Consider the following 22,349-nt stretch of genomic DNA (forward strand, 5'->3'; position numbering starts at 1 on the left):
ACGTCATCATGTGGACATTCCTGGGATTTTCCCTGCTTTCCGAGGTAGGAAGAAGCTTTCCTGCTTTCCTCTGCACGAAGGTTTCAATGTGCTGCCGATCTGGCTGCCCGCAGTACTTTTACTTGCCGTCACCTCTTTCTGAACTCTATGGCACTGCAGGTCTGTGGCCCTGTTGCTCCCCTTCGCACGCTTTTTCAGGCATTGTCCACAAAGCAGTTTATTTTGCTGTCAATGGCACCAGGATGCCTCAAATAGCTGTAATGGCTGTGATGGCTATTTGCAGCATTTTATTTTAAGCCTGCTTTTCAATCGACCTGCACTGGCCTTTTTCAGCCTTTTGCAAGCTTGTCTTTGAATTAACTTGCAGCGGCATGCCCCAAATCAACCGATCACACCCCTTCGCTACTGAACCGCCGGCCCCTCAGTGCAGCTACTCACTGTCGCCAATGAAGTACTGCCTTCTGATAGTGCTTCACCTCTCGGAGCTCTGTCGACAGCTTCTGCGCCCCTCGCGGAATTCTGCTGCAGTGCCAAGCTGAATGTGACGCTCTCCCGATGTGCCGTAAAAAGTCCAAATCTTCGACAAATCGTTCGCTGTGACCGCATTGTGCTCCCTCTATCCTTCAAACACAAAGTCGCCAATCAATCACGCAGGTAGGACAGGTAAACTATATTGTGACTTCTTGATTTGACGATGAGAGTAGAATATCAATATCGCTGGAGAGTTTTCACCAGAGCGTCTTGCTCGTTCAACAAACAGATTCCGACTGCTATGTCACGTGACAGACGACATCATATCCTCCCTGACGATGCATACGAGTTATCGACATACCCGCTGAAAGACTTACGACAACAGCAACCATCGTCGGGGATCTGTGGACTTGCACTCCAAGGTGCCATTGTTCCTTTATACTTCTTCCATTTATTGTGTATTCCCTCGCCTTATTAGCCTTCCCCAAATGCGTTCCCTCACACCTCTGTGGATTGAATTCCAATTGCCGCTGTTCTGCCGATGTCACTCGTCCGTTCATATCTTCCTGCAGTCTCCAGCTTTCTCCTCATTATCACCCCTAAAGCCCAGTCTCCTTTGACAGCACCTTCCAAACCCGTCACCTCGATCGCCTTAAATGACAAGGGCAACAGTCGCATGGGGAACACCACTACCTACAAGTTCCCCACCAAAGCACACACCATCCTGACGTGGCATTATATCGCCGTTCTTTCACTGTCACTGAGTCACAATTCTGGAAGCCCCTCCCTAACAGCACTGGGTGTACCGGCTGCACATGGACTGCAGTAGTTCAAGAAGGTGGCTCGCCACCACCACCTTCTCAAGAGCAATTATTGATGGGCCAGCGATGCTAACATCCCATGAAGGAAGATAAAAGGGAACATGTGAGAAACTCAGTTCTCCTGGGTGGCAATTTGTTATTTGGCGATTTGAACGGAGGGAAGCCAGCAGAAAGATGCAAAGCAATGTTCAAATAGACTGACATTTTTTGTTTATTTTTTCACGGGGCATCAGTGAGAAAGGCAGCATTTATTGTCCGTCCTTAATTGCCCTTGAAAGGTCAGTGGCCAGTTCGGCCATTTCAGAGGGCAGTTAAAAGTACTGTGGGTCAGGAGGCGCCAGAAGAGGTAAAGGAAGGCAGGTTTCTTTCCTGAAATGACATTGGTGCAGCAGATGGGTTTTCCAGCAAAGGATGATGGTTTCACAGCACCTTGAGTGAGCCAAGGTGAAATGGGGCATATTTGCATTTGTGAATGAATTGGAAAATGGTTGAGCTGTTGTGGGGGAATTTGTATTAGTATTTGCTCATGGATTGTAAATGCAATGCACCCAAGCAAGGCAATTACTGCCCCTGTGCTTAAATTAGTGGCCTGTATGGGGATTGAACCCAGGACCTTGGCATTATTAGCACCACGCTCTAACCATCTGAGCTAACAGGCCTTGACACTCAACTGCCTGTTGATGTTAATGTTGTACGTCTGTCACCTTTCATCAGCACTCTCTTTCTCTCTCCACAGATGCTGAGTTTTAGCAACACTTGCTCTTTTTCTTTCACATTTCCAACATGCACACACACTTTGACTTTGATTTCTATCTTCAAATGGCTTTTGCAAACTCCATTTATCCACAAAGCCTGCATTACCAATTCAACAATGCAACCACTCGGCCTGCACTTTCAATGCATTGTGCTTACAAATTCCTCTCACTTCCATCTTCCCAAGCAAAGACCTCCATTCACAGGATCATTCTGAAGAAAAGCACCTTTCAATCACCAATCAATTCCTTTACAGCCACAACCTTGACTGCAAGGTAGCGTGGCAGAGCGGTCTAAGGCGCTGGATTAAGGTTCCAGTCTCTTCGGAGGCGTGGGTTCGAATCCCACCGCTGCCAGCATTTGACTCCCTGTTCCTTTTGGGCACACTCAATCTGCTGTGCTGGGCACATTGTCGCCGGGACAAGTCCACTTCTTCCCTGCGGCCCCTTTGCTTTCACCACCTTGGCTCCTGTGCCAGTATTTGAAGACATGGCTAAAGCTCGCAAACTCTCTTGGCCTGCGAGCGTTACCTTTCTATTTATGCTACTCTTTCAATAAAACTTCAATGTCAAGACATTCTACCAGGGCATTTTGAAAATTTTCATTGTCATTCGCAACTCTGCAATTCTTTCACATGAGTCCATTTCAGAAAGGTTTCAATCCTTGCCATTGTCCCTACAGCCACTGACAAATTGCTCCATTCTCTCTTTTCACCGCTGTCTATATCACAGAAATTCCAACCCATGTCTCCTGAAATTGAGTTTCGCATGGATTTCTGCTTCTCGAGTGCTCTGTATTTTCTTACCATCTTTCTGATCATCTTCCGATAAGCCTCAGCTATTCGGCCTCTGAAGACCTTCGATTGCCATAGCTATCTTCATTTGAACTGCTAGTTTATCTGCTTCTGATGCAGCCAAATCAAAGAACCATAGCTCTACCATTTCTTTGAAAAGTTTGAATTTGGCAAGAGGATCGAGGCTTTCCACTTGGTAGATGGGAATTTAAACGTCATCATGTGGACATTCCTGGGATTTTCCCTGCTTTCCGAGGTAGGAAGAAGCTTTCCTGCTTTCCTCTGCACGAAGGTTTCAATGTGCTGCCGATCTGGCTGCCCGCAGTACTTTTACTTGCCGTCACCTCTTTCAGAACTCTATGGCACTGCAGGTCTGTGGCCCTGTTGCTCCCCTTCGCACGCTTTTTCAGGCATTGTCCACAAAGCAGTTTATTTTGCTGTCAATGGCACCAGGATGCCTCAAATAGCTGTAATGGCTGTGATGGCTATTTGCAGCATTTTATTTTAAGCCTGCTTTTCAATCGACCTGCACTGGCCTTTTTCAGCCTTTTGCAAGCTTGTCTTTGAATTAACTTGCAGCGGCATGCCCCAAATCAACCGATCACACCCCTTCGCTACTGAACCGCCGGCCCCTCAGTGCAGCTACTCACTGTCGCCAATGAAGTACTGCCTTCTGATAGTGCTTCACCTCTCGGAGCTCTGTCGACAGCTTCTGCGCCCCTCGCGGAATTCTGCTGCAGTGCCAAGCTGAATGTGACGCTCTCCCGATGTGCCGTAAAAAGTCCAAATCTTCGACAAATCGTTCGCTGTGACCGCATTGTGCTCCCTCTATCCTTCAAACACAAAGTCGCCAATCAATCACGCAGGTAGGACAGGTAAACTATATTGTGACTTCTTGATTTGACGATGAGAGTAGAATATCAATATCGCTGGAGAGTTTTCACCAGAGCGTCTTGCTCGTTCAACAAACAGATTCCGACTGCTATGTCACGTGACAGACGACATCATATCCTCCCTGACGATGCATACGAGTTGTCGACATACCCGCTGAAAGACGTACGACAACAGCAACCATCGTCGGGGATCTGTGGACTTGCACTCCAAGGTGCCATTGTTCCTTTATACTTCTTCCATTTATTGTGTATTCCCTCGCCTTATTAGCCTTCCCCAAATGCGTTCCCTCACACCTCTGTGGATTGAATTCCAATTGCCGCTGTTCTGCCGATGTCACTCGTCCGTTCATATCTTCCTGCAGTCTCCAGCTTTCTCCTCATTATCACCCCTAAAGCCCAGTCTCCTTTGACAGCACCTTCCAAACCCGTCACCTCGATCGCCTTAAATGACAAGGGCAACAGTCGCATGGGGAACACCACTACCTACAAGTTCCCCACCAAAGCACACACCATCCTGACGTGGCATTATATCGCCGTTCTTTCACTGTCACTGAGTCACAATTCTGGAAGCCCCTCCCTAACAGCACTGGGTGTACCGGCTGCACATGGACTGCAGTAGTTCAAGAAGGTGGCTCGCCACCACCACCTTCTCAAGAGCAATTATTGATGGGCCAGCGATGCTAACATCCCATGAAGGAAGATAAAAGGGAACATGTGAGAAACTCAGTTCTCCTGGGTGGCAATTTGTTATTTGGCGATTTGAACGGAGGGAAGCCAGCAGAAAGATGCAAAGCAATGTTCAAATAGACTGACATTTTTTGTTTATTTTTTCACGGGGCATCAGTGAGAAAGGCAGCATTTATTGTCCGTCCTTAATTGCCCTTGAAAGGTCAGTGGCCAGTTCGGCCATTTCAGAGGGCAGTTAAAAGTACTGTGGGTCAGGAGGCGCCAGAAGAAGTAAAGGAAGGCAGGTTTCTTTCCTGAAATGACATTGGTGCAGCAGATGGGTTTTCCAGCAAAGGATGATGGTTTCACAGCACCTTGAGTGAGCCAAGGTGAAATGGGGCATATTTGCATTTGTGAATGAATTGGAAAATGGTTGAGCTGTTGTGGGGGAATTTGGATTAGTATTTGCTCATGGATTGTAAATGCAATGCACCCAAGCAAGGCAATTACTGCCCCTGTGCTTAAATTAGTGGCCTGTATGGGGATTGAACCCAGGACCTTGGCATTATTAGCACCACGCTCTAACCATCTGAGCTAACAGGCCTTGACACTCAACTGCCTGTTGATGTTAATGTTGTACGTCTGTCACCTTTCATCAGCACTCTCTTTCTCTCTCCACAGATGCTGAGTTTTAGCAACACTTGCTCTTTTTCTTTCACATTTCCAACATGCACACACACTTTGACTTTGATTTCTATCTTCAAATGGCTTTTGCAAACTCCATTTATCCACAAAGCCTGCATTACCAATTCAACAATGCAACCACTCGGCCTGCACTTTCAATGCATTGTGCTTACAAATTCCTCTCACTTCCATCTTCCCAAGCAAAGACCTCCATTCACAGGATCATTCTGAAGAAAAGCACCTTTCAATCACCAATCAATTCCTTTACAGCCACAACCTTGACTGCAAGGTAGCGTGGCAGAGCGGTCTAAGGCGCTGGATTAAGGTTCCAGTCTCTTCGGAGGCGTGGGTTCGAATCCCACCGCTGCCAGCATTTGACTCCCTGTTCCTTTTGGGCACACTCAATCTGCTGTGCTGGGCACATTGTCGCCGGGACAAGTCCACTTCTTCCCTGCGGCCCCTTTGCTTTCACCACCTTGGCTCCTGTGCCAGTATTTGAAGACATGGCTAAAGCTCGCAAACTCTCTTGGCCTGCGAGCGTTACCTTTCTATTTATGCTACTCTTTCAATAAAACTTCAATGTCAAGACATTCTACCAGGGCATTTTGAAAATTTTCATTGTCATTCGCAACTCTGCAATTCTTTCACATGAGTCCATTTCAGAAAGGTTTCAATCCTTGCCATTGTCCCTACAGCCACTGACAAATTGCTCCATTCTCTCTTTTCACCGCTGTCTATATCACAGAAATTCCAACCCATGTCTCCTGAAATTGAGTTTCGCATGGATTTCTGCTTCTCGAGTGCTCTGTATTTTCTTACCATCTTTCTGATCATCTTCCGATAAGCCTCAGCTATTCGGCCTCTGAAGACCTTCGATTGCCATAGCTATCTTCATTTGAACTGCTAGTTTATCTGCTTCTGATGCAGCCAAATCAAAGAACCATAGCTCTACCATTTCTTTGAAAAGTTTGAATTTGGCAAGAGGATCGAGGCTTTCCACTTGGTAGATGGGAATTTAAACGTCATCATGTGGACATTCCTGGGATTTTCCCTGCTTTCCGAGGTAGGAAGAAGCTTTCCTGCTTTCCTCTGCACGAAGGTTTCAATGTGCTGCCGATCTGGCTGCCCGCAGTACTTTTACTTGCCGTCACCTCTTTCAGAACTCTATGGCACTGCAGGTCTGTGGCCCTGTTGCTCCCCTTCGCACGCTTTTTCAGGCATTGTCCACAAAGCAGTTTATTTTGCTGTCAATGGCACCAGGATGCCTCAAATAGCTGTAATGGCTGTGATGGCTATTTGCAGCATTTTATTTTAAGCCTGCTTTTCAATCGACCTGCACTGGCCTTTTTCAGCCTTTTGCAAGCTTGTCTTTGAATTAACTTGCAGCGGCATGCCCCAAATCAACCGATCACACCCCTTCGCTACTGAACCGCCGGCCCCTCAGTGCAGCTACTCACTGTCGCCAATGAAGTACTGCCTTCTGATAGTGCTTCACCTCTCGGAGCTCTGTCGACAGCTTCTGCGCCCCTCGCGGAATTCTGCTGCAGTGCCAAGCTGAATGTGACGCTCTCCCGATGTGCCGTAAAAAGTCCAAATCTTCGACAAATCGTTCGCTGTGACCGCATTGTGCTCCCTCTATCCTTCAAACACAAAGTCGCCAATCAATCACGCAGGTAGGACAGGTAAACTATATTGTGACTTCTTGATTTGACGATGAGAGTAGAATATCAATATCGCTGGAGAGTTTTCACCAGAGCGTCTTGCTCGTTCAACAAACAGATTCCGACTGCTATGTCACGTGACAGACGACATCATATCCTCCCTGACGATGCATACGAGTTGTCGACATACCCGCTGAAAGACGTACGACAACAGCAACCATCGTCGGGGATCTGTGGACTTGCACTCCAAGGTGCCATTGTTCCTTTATACTTCTTCCATTTATTGTGTATTCCCTCGCCTTATTAGCCTTCCCCAAATGCGTTCCCTCACACCTCTGTGGATTGAATTCCAATTGCCGCTGTTCTGCCGATGTCACTCGTCCGTTCATATCTTCCTGCAGTCTCCAGCTTTCTCCTCATTATCACCCCTAAAGCCCAGTCTCCTTTGACAGCACCTTCCAAACCCGTCACCTCGATCGCCTTAAATGACAAGGGCAACAGTCGCATGGGGAACACCACTACCTACAAGTTCCCCACCAAAGCACACACCATCCTGACGTGGCATTATATCGCCGTTCTTTCACTGTCACTGAGTCACAATTCTGGAAGCCCCTCCCTAACAGCACTGGGTGTACCGGCTGCACATGGACTGCAGTAGTTCAAGAAGGTGGCTCGCCACCACCACCTTCTCAAGAGCAATTATTGATGGGCCAGCGATGCTAACATCCCATGAAGGAAGATAAAAGGGAACATGTGAGAAACTCAGTTCTCCTGGGTGGCAATTTGTTATTTGGCGATTTGAACGGAGGGAAGCCAGCAGAAAGATGCAAAGCAATGTTCAAATAGACTGACATTTTTTGTTTATTTTTTCACGGGGCATCAGTGAGAAAGGCAGCATTTATTGTCCGTCCTTAATTGCCCTTGAAAGGTCAGTGGCCAGTTCGGCCATTTCAGAGGGCAGTTAAAAGTACTGTGGGTCAGGAGGCGCCAGAAGAGGTAAAGGAAGGCAGGTTTCTTTCCTGAAATGACATTGGTGCAGCAGATGGGTTTTCCAGCAAAGGATGATGGTTTCACAGCACCTTGAGTGAGCCAAGGTGAAATGGGGCATATTTGCATTTGTGAATGAATTGGAAAATGGTTGAGCTGTTGTGGGGGAATTTGTATTAGTATTTGCTCATGGATTGTAAATGCAATGCACCCAAGCAAGGCAATTACTGCCCCTGTGCTTAAATTAGTGGCCTGTATGGGGATTGAACCCAGGACCTTGGCATTATTAGCACCACGCTCTAACCATCTGAGCTAACAGGCCTTGACACTCAACTGCCTGTTGATGTTAATGTTGTACGTCTGTCACCTTTCATCAGCACTCTCTTTCTCTCTCCACAGATGCTGAGTTTTAGCAACACTTGCTCTTTTTCTTTCACATTTCCAACATGCACACACACTTTGACTTTGATTTCTATCTTCAAATGGCTTTTGCAAACTCCATTTATCCACAAAGCCTGCATTACCAATTCAACAATGCAACCACTCGGCCTGCACTTTCAATGCATTGTGCTTACAAATTCCTCTCACTTCCATCTTCCCAAGCAAAGACCTCCATTCACAGGATCATTCTGAAGAAAAGCACCTTTCAATCACCAATCAATTCCTTTACAGCCACAACCTTGACTGCAAGGTAGCGTGGCAGAGCGGTCTAAGGCGCTGGATTAAGGTTCCAGTCTCTTCGGAGGCGTGGGTTCGAATCCCACCGCTGCCAGCATTTGACTCCCTGTTCCTTTTGGGCACACTCAATCTGCTGTGCTGGGCACATTGTCGCCGGGACAAGTCCACTTCTTCCCTGCGGCCCCTTTGCTTTCACCACCTTGGCTCCTGTGCCAGTATTTGAAGACATGGCTAAAGCTCGCAAACTCTCTTGGCCTGCGAGCGTTACCTTTCTATTTATGCTACTCTTTCAATAAAACTTCAATGTCAAGACATTCTACCAGGGCATTTTGAAAATTTTCATTGTCATTCGCAACTCTGCAATTCTTTCACATGAGTCCATTTCAGAAAGGTTTCAATCCTTGCCATTGTCCCTACAGCCACTGACAAATTGCTCCATTCTCTCTTTTCACCGCTGTCTATATCACAGAAATTCCAACCCATGTCTCCTGAAATTGAGTTTCGCATGGATTTCTGCTTCTCGAGTGCTCTGTATTTTCTTACCATCTTTCTGATCATCTTCCGATAAGCCTCAGCTATTCGGCCTCTGAAGACCTTCGATTGCCATAGCTATCTTCATTTGAACTGCTAGTTTATCTGCTTCTGATGCAGCCAAATCAAAGAACCATAGCTCTACCATTTCTTTGAAAAGTTTGAATTTGGCAAGAGGATCGAGGCTTTCCACTTGGTAGATGGGAATTTAAACGTCATCATGTGGACATTCCTGGGATTTTCCCTGCTTTCCGAGGTAGGAAGAAGCTTTCCTGCTTTCCTCTGCACGAAGGTTTCAATGTGCTGCCGATCTGGCTGCCCGCAGTACTTTTACTTGCCGTCACCTCTTTCAGAACTCTATGGCACTGCAGGTCTGTGGCCCTGTTGCTCCCCTTCGCACGCTTTTTCAGGCATTGTCCACAAAGCAGTTTATTTTGCTGTCAATGGCACCAGGATGCCTCAAATAGCTGTAATGGCTGTGATGGCTATTTGCAGCATTTTATTTTAAGCCTGCTTTTCAATCGACCTGCACTGGCCTTTTTCAGCCTTTTGCAAGCTTGTCTTTGAATTAACTTGCAGCGGCATGCCCCAAATCAACCGATCACACCCCTTCGCTACTGAACCGCCGGCCCCTCAGTGCAGCTACTCACTGTCGCCAATGAAGTACTGCCTTCTGATAGTGCTTCACCTCTCGGAGCTCTGTCGACAGCTTCTGCGCCCCTCGCGGAATTCTGCTGCAGTGCCAAGCTGAATGTGACGCTCTCCCGATGTGCCGTAAAAAGTCCAAATCTTCGACAAATCGTTCGCTGTGACCGCATTGTGCTCCCTCTATCCTTCAAACACAAAGTCGCCAATCAATCACGCAGGTAGGACAGGTAAACTATATTGTGACTTCTTGATTTGACGATGAGAGTAGAATATCAATATCGCTGGAGAGTTTTCACCAGAGCGTCTTGCTCGTTCAACAAACAGATTCCGACTGCTATGTCACGTGACAGACGACATCATATCCTCCCTGACGATGCATACGAGTTGTCGACATACCCGCTGAAAGACGTACGACAACAGCAACCATCGTCGGGGATCTGTGGACTTGCACTCCAAGGTGCCATTGTTCCTTTATACTTCTTCCATTTATTGTGTATTCCCTCGCCTTATTAGCCTTCCCCAAATGCGTTCCCTCACACCTCTGTGGATTGAATTCCAATTGCCGCTGTTCTGCCGATGTCACTCGTCCGTTCATATCTTCCTGCAGTCTCCAGCTTTCTCCTCATTATCACCCCTAAAGCCCAGTCTCCTTTGACAGCACCTTCCAAACCCGTCACCTCGATCGCCTTAAATGACAAGGGCAACAGTCGCATGGGGAACACCACTACCTACAAGTTCCCCACCAAAGCACACACCATCCTGACGTGGCATTATATCGCCGTTCTTTCACTGTCACTGAGTCACAATTCTGGAAGCCCCTCCCTAACAGCACTGGGTGTACCGGCTGCACATGGACTGCAGTAGTTCAAGAAGGTGGCTCACCACCACCACCTTCTCAAGAGCAATTATTGATGGGCCAGCGATGCTAACATCCCATGAAGGAAGATAAAAGGGAACATGTGAGAAACTCAGTTCTCCTGGGTGGCAATTTGTTATTTGGCGATTTGAACGGAGGGAAGCCAGCAGAAAGATGCAAAGCAATGTTCAAATAGACTGACATTTTTTGTTTATTTTTTCACGGGGCATCAGTGAGAAAGGCAGCATTTATTGTCCGTCCTTAATTGCCCTTGAAAGGTCAGTGGCCAGTTCGGCCATTTCAGAGGGCAGTTAAAAGTACTGTGGGTCAGGAGGCGCCAGAAGAGGTAAAGGAAGGCAGGTTTCTTTCCTGAAATGACATCGGTGCAGCAGATGGGTTTTCCAGCAAAGGATGATGGTTTCACAGCACCTTGAGTGAGCCAAGGTGAAATGGGGCATATTTGCATTTGTGAATGAATTGGAAAATGGTTGAGCTGTTGTGGGGGAATTTGTATTAGTATTTGCTCATGGATTGTAAATGCAATGCACCCAAGCAAGGCAATTACTGCCCCTGTGCTTAAATTAGTGGCCTGTATGGGGATTGAACCCAGGACCTTGGCGTTATTAGCACCACGCTCTAACCATCTGAGCTAACAGGCCTTGACACTCAGCTACCTGTTAATGTTAATGTTGTACGTCTGTCACCTTTCATCAGCACTCTCTTTCTCTCTCCACAGATGCTGAGTTTTAGCAACACTTGCTCTTTTTCTTTCACATTTCCAACATGCACACACACTTTGACTTTGATTTCTATCTTCAAATGGCTTTTGCAAACTCCATTTATCCACAAAGCCTGCATTACCAATTCAACAATGCAACCACTCGGCCTGCACTTTCAATGCATTGTGCTTACAAATTCCTCTCACTTCCATCTTCCCAAGCAAAGACCTCCATTCACAGGATCATTCTGAAGAAAAGCACCTTTCAATCACCAATCAATTCCTTTACAGCCACAACCTTGACTGCAAGGTAGCGTGGCCGAGCGGTCTAAGGCGCTGGATTAAGGTTCCAGTCTCTTCGGAGGCGTGGGTTTGAATCCCACCGCTGCCAGCATTTGACTCCCTGTTCCTTTTGGGCACACTCAATCTGCTGTGCTGGGCACATTGTCGCCGGGACAAGTCCACTTCTTCCCTGCGGCCCCTTTGCTTTCACCACCTTGGCTCCTGTGCCAGTATTTGAAGACATGGCTAAAGCTCGCAAACTCTCTTGGCCTGCGAGCGTTACCTTTCTATTTATGCTACTCTTTCAATAAAACTTCAATGTCAAGACATTCTACCAGGGCATTTTGAAAATTTTCATTGTCATTCGCAACTCTGCAATTCTTTCACATGAGTCCATTTCAGAAAGGTTTCAATCCTTGCCATTGTCCCTACAGCCACTGACAAATTGCTCCATTCTCTCTTTTCACCGCTGTCTATATCACAGAAATTCCAACCCATGTCTCCTGAAATTGAGTTTCGCATGGATTTCTGCTTCTCGAGTGCTCTGTATTTTCTTACCATCTTTCTGATCATCTTCCGATAAGCCTCAGCTATTCGGCCTCTGAAGACCTTCGATTGCCATAGCTATCTTCATTTGAACTGCTAGTTTATCTGCTTCTGATGCAGCCAAATCAAAGAACCATAGCTCTACCATTTCTTTGAAAAGTTTGAATTTGGCAAGAGGATCGAGGCTTTCCACTTGGTAGATGGGAATTTAAACGTCATCATGTGGACATTCCTGGGATTTTCCCTGCTTTCCGAGGTAGGAAGAAGCTTTCCTGCTTTCCTCTGCACGAAGGTTTCAATGTGCTGCCGATCTGGCTGCCCGCAGTACTTTTACTTGCCGTCACCTCTTTCAGAACTCTATGGCACTGCAGGTCTGTGGCCCTGTTGCTCCCCTTCGCACGCTTTTTCAGGCATTGTCCACAAAGCAGTTTATTTTGCTGTCAATGGCACCAGGATGCCTCAAATAGCTGTAATGGCTGTGATGGCTATTTGCAGCATTTTATTTTAAGCCTGCTTTTCAATCGACCTGCACTGGCCTTTTTCAGCCTTTTGCAAGCTTGTCTTTGAATTAACTTGCAGCGGCATGCCCCAAATCAACCGATCACACCCCTTCGCTACTGAACCGCCGGCCCCTCAGTGCAGCTACTCACTGTCGCCAATGAAGTACTGCCTTCTGATAGTGCTTCACCTCTCGGAGCTCTGTCGACAGCTTCTGCGCCCCTCGCGGAATTCTGCTGCAGTGCCAAGCTGAATGTGACGCTCTCCCGATGTGCCGTAAAAAGTCCAAATCTTCGACAAATCGTTCGCTGTGACCGCATTGTGCTCCCTCTATCCTTCAAACACAAAGTCGCCAATCAATCACGCAGGTAGGACAGGTAAACTATATTGTGACTTCTTGATTTGACGATGAGAGTAGAATATCAATATCGCTGGAGAGTTTTCACCAGAGCGTCTTGCTCGTTCAACAAACAGATTCCGACTGCTATGTCACGTGACAGACGACATCATATCCTCCCTGACGATGCATACGAGTTATCGACATACCCGCTGAAAGACTTACGACAACAGCAACCATCGTCGGGGATCTGTGGACTTGCACTCCAAGGTGCCATTGTTCCTTTATACTTCTTCCATTTATTGTGTATTCCCTCGCCTTATTAGCCTTCCCCAAATGCGTTCCCTCACACCTCTGTGGATTGAATTCCAATTGCCGCTGTTCTGCCGATGTCACTCGTCCGTTCATATCTTCCTGCAGTCTCCAGCTTTCTCCTCATTATCACCCCTAAAGCCCAGTCTCCTTTGACAGCACCTTCCAAACCCGTCACCTCGATCGCCTTAAATGACAAGGGCAACAGTCGCATGGGGAACACCACTACCTACAAGTTCCCCACCAAAGCACACACCATCCTGACGTGGCATTATATCGCCGTTCTTTCACTGTCACTGAGTCACAATTCTGGAAGCCCCTCCCTAACAGCACTGGGTGTACCGGCTGCACATGGACTGCAGTAGTTCAAGAAGGTGGCTCGCCACCACCACCTTCTCAAGAGCAATTATTGATGGGCCAGCGATGCTAACATCCCATGAAGGAAGATAAAAGGGAACATGTGAGAAACTCAGTTCTCCTGGGTGGCAATTTGTTATTTGGCGATTTGAACGGAGGGAAGCCAGCAGAAAGATGCAAAGCAATGTTCAAATAGACTGACATTTTTTGTTTATTTTTTCACGGGGCATCAGTGAGAAAGGCAGCATTTATTGTCCGTCCTTAATTGCCCTTGAAAGGTCAGTGGCCAGTTCGGCCATTTCAGAGGGCAGTTAAAAGTACTGTGGGTCAGGAGGCGCCAGAAGAGGTAAAGGAAGGCAGGTTTCTTTCCTGAAATGACATCGGTGCAGCAGATGGGTTTTCCAGCAAAGGATGATGGTTTCACAGCACCTTGAGTGAGCCAAGGTGAAATGGGGCATATTTGCATTTGTGAATGAATTGGAAAATGGTTGAGCTGTTGTGGGGGAATTTGTATTAGCATTTGCTCATGGATTGTAAATGCAATGCACCCAAGCAAGGCAATTACTGCCCCTGCGCTTAAATTATTGGCCTGTATGGGGATTGAACCTAGGACCTTGGCGTTATTAGCACCACGCTCTAACCATCTGAGCTAACAGGCCTTGACACTCAACTACCTGTTAATGTTAATGTTGTACGTCTGTCACCTTTCATCAGCACTCTCTTTCTCTCTCCACAGATGCTGAGTTTTAGCAACACTTGCTCTTTTTCTTTCACATTTCCAACATGCACACACACTTTGACTTTGATTTCTATCTTCAAATGGCTTTTGCAAACTCCATTTATCCACAAAGCCTGCATTACCAATTCAACAATGCAACCACTCGGCCTGCACTTTCAATGCATTGTGCTTGCAAATTCCTCTCACTTCCATCTTCCCAAGCAAAGACCTCCATTCACAGGATCATTCTGAAGAAAAGCACCTTTCAATCACCAATCAATTCCTTTACAGCCACAACCTTGACTGCAAGGTAGCGTGGCCGAGCGGTCTAAGGCGCTGGATTAAGGTTCCAGTCTCTTCGGAGGCGTGGGTTCGAATCCCACCGCTGCCAGCATTTGACTCCCTGTCCCTTTTGGGCACACTCATTTTGCTGTGCTGGGCACATTGTCGCCGGGACAAGTCCACTTCTTCCCTGCGGCCCCTTTGCTTTCACCACCTTGGCTCCTGTGCCAGTATTTGAAGACATGGCTAATGCTCGCAAACTCTCTTGGCCTGCGAGCGTTACCTTTCTATTTATGCTACTCTTTCAATAAAACTTCAATGTCAAGACATTCTACCAGGGCATTTTGAAAATCTTCATTGTCATTCGCAACTCTGCAATTCTTTCACATGAGTCCATTTCAGAAAGGTTTCAATCCTTGCCATTGTCCCTACAGCCACTGACAAATTGCTCCATTCTCTCTTTTCACCGCTGTCTATATCACAGAAATTCCAACCCATGTCTTCTGAAATTGAGTTTCGCATGGATTTCTGCTTCTCGAGTGCTCTATATTTTCTTACCATCTTTCTGATCATCTTCCGATAAGCCTCAGCTATTCGGCCTCTGAAGACCTTCGATTGCCATAGCTATCTTCATTTGAACTGCTAGTTTATCTGCTTCTGATGCAGCCAAATCAAAGAACCATAGCTCTACCATTTCTTTGAAAAGTTTGAATTTGGCAAGAGGATCGAGGCTTTCCACTTGGTAGATGGGAATTTAAACGTCATCATGTGGACATTCCTGGGATTTTCCCTGCTTTCCGAGGTAGGAAGAAGCTTTCCTGCTTTCCTCTGCACGAAGGTTTCAATGTGCTGCCGATCTGGCTGCCCGCAGTACTTTTACTTGCCGTCACCTCTTTCTGAACTCTATGGCACTGCAGGTCTGTGGCCCTGTTGCTCCCCTTCGCACGCTTTTTCAGGCATTGTCCACAAAGCAGTTTATTTTGCTGTCAATGGCACCAGGATGCCTCAAATAGCTGTAATGGCTGTGATGGCTATTTGCAGCATTTTATTTTAAGCCTGCTTTTCAATCGACCTGCACTGGCCTTTTTCAGCCTTTTGCAAGCTTGTCTTTGAATTAACTTGCAGCGGCATGCCCCAAATCAACCGATCACACCCCTTCGCTACTGAACCGCCGGCCCCTCAGTGCAGCTACTCACTGTCGCCAATGAAGTACTGCCTTCTGATAGTGCTTCACCTCTCGGAGCTCTGTCGACAGCTTCTGCGCCCCTCGCGGAATTCTGCTGCAGTGCCAAGCTGAATGTGACGCTCTCCCGATGTGCCGTAAAAAGTCCAAATCGTCGACAAATCGTTCGCTGTGACCGCATTGTGTTCCCTCTATCCTTCAAACACAAAGTCGCCAATCAATCACGCAGGTAGGACAGGTAAACTATATTGTGACTTCTTGATTTGACGATGAGAGTAGAATATCAATATCGCTGGAGAGTTTTCACCAGAGCGTCTTGCTCGTTCAACAAACAGATTCCGACTGCTATGTCACGTGACAGACGACATCATATCCTCCCTGACGATGCATACGAGTTGTCGACATACCCGCTGAAAGACGTACGACAACAGCAACCATCGTCGGGGATCTGTGGACTTGCACTCCAAGGTGCCATTGTTCCTTTATACTTCTTCCATTTATTGTGTATTCCCTCGCCTTATTAGCCTTCCCCAAATGCGTTCCCTCACACCTCTGTGGATTGAATTCCAATTGCCGCTGTTCTGCCGATGTCACTCGTCCGTTCATATCTTCCTGCAGTCTCCAGCTTTCTCCTCATTATCACCCCTAAAGCCCAGTCTCCTTTGACAGCACCTTCCAAACCCGTCACCTCGATCGCCTTAAATGACAAGGGCAACAGTCGCATGGGGAACACCACTACCTACAAGTTCCCCACCAAAGCACACACCATCCTGACGTGGCATTATATCGCCGTTCTTTCACTGTCACTGAGTCACAATTCTGGAAGCCCCTCCCTAACAGCACTGGGTGTACCGGCTGCACATGGACTGCAGTAGTTCAAGAAGGTGGCTCGCCACCACCACCTTCTCAAGAGCAAATATTGATGGGCCAGCGATGCTAACATCCCATGAAGGAAGATAAAAGGGAACATGTGAGAAACTCAGTTCTCCTGGGTGGCAATTTGTTATTTGGCGATTTGAACGGAGGGAAGCCAGCAGAAAGATGCAAAGCAATGTTCAAATAGACTGACATTTTTTGTTTATTTTTTCACGGGGCATCAGTGAGAAAGGCAGCATTTATTGTCCGTCCTTAATTGCCCTTGAAAGGTCAGTGGCCAGTTCGGCCATTTCAGAGGGCAGTTAAAAGTACTGTGGGTCAGGAGGCGCCAGAAGAGGTAAAGGAAGGCAGATCTCTTTCCTGAAATGACATCGGTGCAGCAGATGGGTTTTCCAGCAAAGGATGATGGTTTCACAGCACCTTGAGTGAGCCAAGGTGAAATGGGGCAGATTTGCATTTGTGAATGAATTGGAAAATGGTTGAGCTGTTGTGGGGGGATTTGTATTAGCATTTGCTCATGGATTGTAAATGCAATGCACCCAAGCAAGGCAATTACTGCCCCTGCGCTTAAATTATTGGCCTGTATGGGGATTGAACCTAGGACCTTGGCGTTATTAGCACCACGCTCTAACCATCTGAGCTAACAGGCCTTGACACTCAACTACCTGTTAATGTTAATGTTGTACGTCTGTCACCTTTCATCAGCACTCTCTTTCTCTCTCCACAGATGCTGAGTTTTAGCAACACTTGCTCTTTTTCTTTCACATTTCCAACATGCACACACACTTTGACTTTGATTTCTATCTTCAAATGGCTTTTGCAAACTCCATTTATCCACAAAGCCTGCATTACCAATTCAACAATGCAACCACTCGGCCTGCACTTTCAATGCATTGTGCTTGCAAATTCCTCTCACTTCCATCTTCCCAAGCAAAGACCTCCATTCACAGGATCATTCTGAAGAAAAGCACCTTTCAATCACCAATCAATTCCTTTACAGCCACAACCTTGACTGCAAGGTAGCGTGGCCGAGCGGTCTAAGGCGCTGGATTAAGGTTCCAGTCTCTTCGGAGGCGTGGGTTCGAATCCCACCGCTGCCAGCATTTGACTCCCTGTCCCTTTTGGGCACACTCATTCTGCTGTGCTGGGCACATTGTCGCCGGGACAAGTCCACTTCTTCCCTGCGGCCCCTTTGCTTTCACCACCTTGGCTCCTGTGCCAGTATTTGAAGACATGGCTAATGCTCGCAAACTCTCTTGGCCTGCGAGCGTTACCTTTCTATTTATGCTACTCTTTCAATAAAACTTCAATGTCAAGACATTCTACCAGGGCATTTTGAAAATCTTCATTGTCATTCGCAACTCTGCAATTCTTTCACATGAGTCCATTTCAGAAAGGTTTCAATCCTTGCCATTGTCCCTACAGCCACTGACAAATTGCTCCATTCTCTCTTTTCACCGCTGTCTATATCACAGAAATTCCAACCCATGTCTTCTGAAATTGAGTTTCGCATGGATTTCTGCTTCTCGAGTGCTCTATATTTTCTTACCATCTTTCTGATCATCTTCCGATAAGCCTCAGCTATTCGGCCTCTGAAGACCTTCGATTGCCATAGCTATCTTCATTTGAACTGCTAGTTTATCTGCTTCTGATGCAGCCAAATCAAAGAACCATAGCTCTACCATTTCTTTGAAAAGTTTGAATTTGGCAAGAGGATCGAGGCTTTCCACTTGGTAGATGGGAATTTAAACGTCATCATGTGGACATTCCTGGGATTTTCCCTGCTTTCCGAGGTAGGAAGAAGCTTTCCTGCTTTCCTCTGCACGAAGGTTTCAATGTGCTGCCGATCTGGCTGCCCGCAGTACTTTTACTTGCCGTCACCTCTTTCTGAACTCTATGGCACTGCAGGTCTGTGGCCCTGTTGCTCCCCTTCGCACGCTTTTTCAGGCATTGTCCACAAAGCAGTTTATTTTGCTGTCAATGGCACCAGGATGCCTCAAATAGCTGTAATGGCTGTGATGGCTATTTGCAGCATTTTATTTTAAGCCTGCTTTTCAATCGACCTGCACTGGCCTTTTTCAGCCTTTTGCAAGCTTGTCTTTGAATTAACTTGCAGCGGCATGCCCCAAATCAACCGATCACACCCCTTCGCTACTGAACCGCCGGCCCCTCAGTGCAGCTACTCACTGTCGCCAATGAAGTACTGCCTTCTGATAGTGCTTCACCTCTCGGAGCTCTGTCGACAGCTTCTGCGCCCCTCGCGGAATTCTGCTGCAGTGCCAAGCTGAATGTGACGCTCTCCCGATGTGCCGTAAAAAGTCCAAATCGTCGACAAATCGTTCGCTGTGACCGCATTGTGTTCCCTCTATCCTTCAAACACAAAGTCGCCAATCAATCACGCAGGTAGGACAGGTAAACTATATTGTGACTTCTTGATTTGACGATGAGAGTAGAATATCAATATCGCTGGAGAGTTTTCACCAGAGCGTCTTGCTCGTTCAACAAACAGATTCCGACTGCTATGTCACGTGACAGACGACATCATATCCTCCCTGACGATGCATACGAGTTGTCGACATACCCGCTGAAAGACGTACGACAACAGCAACCATCGTCGGGGATCTGTGGACTTGCACTCCAAGGTGCCATTGTTCCTTTATACTTCTTCCATTTATTGTGTATTCCCTCGCCTTATTAGCCTTCCCCAAATGCGTTCCCTCACACCTCTGTGGATTGAATTCCAATTGCCGCTGTTCTGCCGATGTCACTCGTCCGTTCATATCTTCCTGCAGTCTCCAGCTTTCTCCTCATTATCACCCCTAAAGCCCAGTCTCCTTTGACAGCACCTTCCAAACCCGTCACCTCGATCGCCTTAAATGACAAGGGCAACAGTCGCATGGGGAACACCACTACCTACAAGTTCCCCACCAAAGCACACACCATCCTGACGTGGCATTATATCGCCGTTCTTTCACTGTCACTGAGTCACAATTCTGGAAGCCCCTCCCTAACAGCACTGGGTGTACCGGCTGCACATGGACTGCAGTAGTTCAAGAAGGTGGCTCGCCACCACCACCTTCTCAAGAGCAAATATTGATGGGCCAGCGATGCTAACATCCCATGAAGGAAGATAAAAGGGAACATGTGAGAAACTCAGTTCTCCTGGGTGGCAATTTGTTATTTGGCGATTTGAACGGAGGGAAGCCAGCAGAAAGATGCAAAGCAATGTTCAAATAGACTGACATTTTTTGTTTATTTTTTCACGGGGCATCAGTGAGAAAGGCAGCATTTATTGTCCGTCCTTAATTGCCCTTGAAAGGTCAGTGGCCAGTTCGGCCATTTCAGAGGGCAGTTAAAAGTACTGTGGGTCAGGAGGCGCCAGAAGAGGTAAAGGAAGGCAGATCTCTTTCCTGAAATGACATCGGTGCAGCAGATGGGTTTTCCAGCAAAGGATGATGGTTTCACAGCACCTTGAGTGAGCCAAGGTGAAATGGGGCATATTTGCATTTGTGAATGAATTGGAAAATGGTTGAGCTGTTGTGGGGGGATTTGTATTAGCATTTGCTCATGGATTGTAAATGCAATGCACCCAAGCAAGGCAATTACTGCCCCTGCGCTTAAATTATTGGCCTGTATGGGGATTGAACCTAGGACCTTGGCGTTATTAGCACCACGCTCTAACCATCTGAGCTAACAGGCCTTGACACTCAACTACCTGTTAATGTTAATGTTGTACGTCTGTCACCTTTCATCAGCACTCTCTTTCTCTCTCCACAGATGCTGAGTTTTAGCAACACTTGCTCTTTTTCTTTCACATTTCCAACATGCACACACACTTTGACTTTGATTTCTATCTTCAAATGGCTTTTGCAAACTCCATTTATCCACAAAGCCTGCATTACCAATTCAACAATGCAACCACTCGGCCTGCACTTTCAATGCATTGTGCTTGCAAATTCCTCTCACTTCCATCTTCCCAAGCAAAGACCTCCATTCACAGGATCATTCTGAAGAAAAGCACCTTTCAATCACCAATCAATTCCTTTACAGCCACAACCTTGACTGCAAGGTAGCGTGGCCGAGCGGTCTAAGGCGCTGGATTAAGGTTCCAGTCTCTTCGGAGGCGTGGGTTCGAATCCCACCGCTGCCAGCATTTGACTCCCTGTCCCTTTTGGGCACACTCATTCTGCTGTGCTGGGCACATTGTCGCCGGGACAAGTCCACTTCTTCCCTGCGGCCCCTTTGCTTTCACCACCTTGGCTCCTGTGCCAGTATTTGAAGACATGGCTAATGCTCGCAAACTCTCTTGGCCTGCGAGCGTTACCTTTCTATTTATGCTACTCTTTCAATAAAACTTCAATGTCAAGACATTCTACCAGGGCATTTTGAAAATCTTCATTGTCATTCGCAACTCTGCAATTCTTTCACATGAGTCCATTTCAGAAAGGTTTCAATCCTTGCCATTGTCCCTACAGCCACTGACAAATTGCTCCATTCTCTCTTTTCACCGCTGTCTATATCACAGAAATTCCAACCCATGTCTTCTGAAATTGAGTTTCGCATGGATTTCTGCTTCTCGAGTGCTCTATATTTTCTTACCATCTTTCTGATCATCTTCCGATAAGCCTCAGCTATTCGGCCTCTGAAGACCTTCGATTGCCATAGCTATCTTCATTTGAACTGCTAGTTTATCTGCTTCTGATGCAGCCAAATCAAAGAACCATAGCTCTACCATTTCTTTGAAAAGTTTGAATTTGGCAAGAGGATCGAGGCTTTCCACTTGGTAGATGGGAATTTAAACGTCATCATGTGGACATTCCTGGGATTTTCCCTGCTTTCCGAGGTAGGAAGAAGCTTTCCTGCTTTCCTCTGCACGAAGGTTTCAATGTGCTGCCGATCTGGCTGCCCGCAGTACTTTTACTTGCCGTCACCTCTTTCTGAACTCTATGGCACTGCAGGTCTGTGGCCCTGTTGCTCCCCTTCGCACGCTTTTTCAGGCATTGTCCACAAAGCAGTTTATTTTGCTGTCAATGGCACCAGGATGCCTCAAATAGCTGTAATGGCTGTGATGGCTATTTGCAGCATTTTATTTTAAGCCTGCTTTTCAATCGACCTGCACTGGCCTTTTTCAGCCTTTTGCAAGCTTGTCTTTGAATTAACTTGCAGCGGCATGCCCCAAATCAACCGATCACACCCCTTCGCTACTGAACCGCCGGCCCCTCAGTGCAGCTACTCACTGTCGCCAATGAAGTACTGCCTTCTGATAGTGCTTCACCTCTCGGAGCTCTGTCGACAGCTTCTGCGCCCCTCGCGGAATTCTGCTGCAGTGCCAAGCTGAATGTGACGCTCTCCCGATGTGCCGTAAAAAGTCCAAATCGTCGACAAATCGTTCGCTGTGACCGCATTGTGTTCCCTCTATCCTTCAAACACAAAGTCGCCAATCAATCACGCAGGTAGGACAGGTAAACTATATTGTGACTTCTTGATTTGACGATGAGAGTAGAATATCAATATCGCTGGAGAGTTTTCACCAGAGCGTCTTGCTCGTTCAACAAACAGATTCCGACTGCTATGTCACGTGACAGACGACATCATATCCTCCCTGACGATGCATACGAGTTGTCGACATACCCGCTGAAAGACGTACGACAACAGCAACCATCGTCGGGGATCTGTGGACTTGCACTCCAAGGTGCCATTGTTCCTTTATACTTCTTCCATTTATTGTGTATTCCCTCGCCTTATTAGCCTTCCCCAAATGCGTTCCCTCACACCTCTGTGGATTGAATTCCAATTGC

At 47.0% G+C, this 22,349-nt stretch overlaps 14 non-coding genes across 14 annotated transcripts; 7 read left to right on the top strand and 7 right to left on the bottom strand.

The window, feature by feature from the left end:
- Nucleotides 1-1,877: 1,877 nt before the first annotated feature.
- On the bottom strand, nucleotides 1,878-1,951 carry trnai-aau (transfer RNA isoleucine (anticodon AAU)). Its single transcript has one exon. It is a non-coding gene; the product is annotated as a tRNA-Ile (tRNA).
- Nucleotides 1,952-2,319: 368 nt separating this feature from the next.
- trnal-aag (transfer RNA leucine (anticodon AAG)) lies at nucleotides 2,320-2,401 on the top strand. The gene has a single exon. It is a non-coding gene; the product is annotated as a tRNA-Leu (tRNA).
- Nucleotides 2,402-4,927: 2,526 nt separating this feature from the next.
- On the bottom strand, nucleotides 4,928-5,001 carry trnai-aau (transfer RNA isoleucine (anticodon AAU)). The gene has a single exon. It is a non-coding gene; the product is annotated as a tRNA-Ile (tRNA).
- Nucleotides 5,002-5,369: 368 nt separating this feature from the next.
- On the top strand, nucleotides 5,370-5,451 carry trnal-aag (transfer RNA leucine (anticodon AAG)). Its single transcript has one exon. It is a non-coding gene; the product is annotated as a tRNA-Leu (tRNA).
- Nucleotides 5,452-7,977: 2,526 nt separating this feature from the next.
- On the bottom strand, nucleotides 7,978-8,051 carry trnai-aau (transfer RNA isoleucine (anticodon AAU)). Its single transcript has one exon. It is a non-coding gene; the product is annotated as a tRNA-Ile (tRNA).
- A 368-nt stretch (nucleotides 8,052-8,419) lies between these two features.
- Nucleotides 8,420-8,501, top strand: trnal-aag (transfer RNA leucine (anticodon AAG)). The gene has a single exon. It is a non-coding gene; the product is annotated as a tRNA-Leu (tRNA).
- Nucleotides 8,502-11,027: 2,526 nt separating this feature from the next.
- trnai-aau (transfer RNA isoleucine (anticodon AAU)) lies at nucleotides 11,028-11,101 on the bottom strand. Its single transcript has one exon. It is a non-coding gene; the product is annotated as a tRNA-Ile (tRNA).
- Nucleotides 11,102-11,469: 368 nt separating this feature from the next.
- trnal-aag (transfer RNA leucine (anticodon AAG)) lies at nucleotides 11,470-11,551 on the top strand. Its single transcript has one exon. It is a non-coding gene; the product is annotated as a tRNA-Leu (tRNA).
- A 2,526-nt stretch (nucleotides 11,552-14,077) lies between these two features.
- On the bottom strand, nucleotides 14,078-14,151 carry trnai-aau (transfer RNA isoleucine (anticodon AAU)). The gene has a single exon. It is a non-coding gene; the product is annotated as a tRNA-Ile (tRNA).
- Nucleotides 14,152-14,519: 368 nt separating this feature from the next.
- Nucleotides 14,520-14,601, top strand: trnal-aag (transfer RNA leucine (anticodon AAG)). The gene has a single exon. It is a non-coding gene; the product is annotated as a tRNA-Leu (tRNA).
- Nucleotides 14,602-17,127: 2,526 nt separating this feature from the next.
- On the bottom strand, nucleotides 17,128-17,201 carry trnai-aau (transfer RNA isoleucine (anticodon AAU)). Its single transcript has one exon. It is a non-coding gene; the product is annotated as a tRNA-Ile (tRNA).
- Nucleotides 17,202-17,569: 368 nt separating this feature from the next.
- On the top strand, nucleotides 17,570-17,651 carry trnal-aag (transfer RNA leucine (anticodon AAG)). The gene has a single exon. It is a non-coding gene; the product is annotated as a tRNA-Leu (tRNA).
- A 2,526-nt stretch (nucleotides 17,652-20,177) lies between these two features.
- Nucleotides 20,178-20,251, bottom strand: trnai-aau (transfer RNA isoleucine (anticodon AAU)). Its single transcript has one exon. It is a non-coding gene; the product is annotated as a tRNA-Ile (tRNA).
- A 368-nt stretch (nucleotides 20,252-20,619) lies between these two features.
- Nucleotides 20,620-20,701, top strand: trnal-aag (transfer RNA leucine (anticodon AAG)). Its single transcript has one exon. It is a non-coding gene; the product is annotated as a tRNA-Leu (tRNA).
- Nucleotides 20,702-22,349: the final 1,648 nt, after the last annotated feature.

This window comes from Heterodontus francisci, chromosome 34 (assembly GCF_036365525.1).
Source record: "Heterodontus francisci isolate sHetFra1 chromosome 34, sHetFra1.hap1, whole genome shotgun sequence".
Classification (NCBI taxonomy): domain Eukaryota; kingdom Metazoa; phylum Chordata; class Chondrichthyes; order Heterodontiformes; family Heterodontidae; genus Heterodontus; species Heterodontus francisci.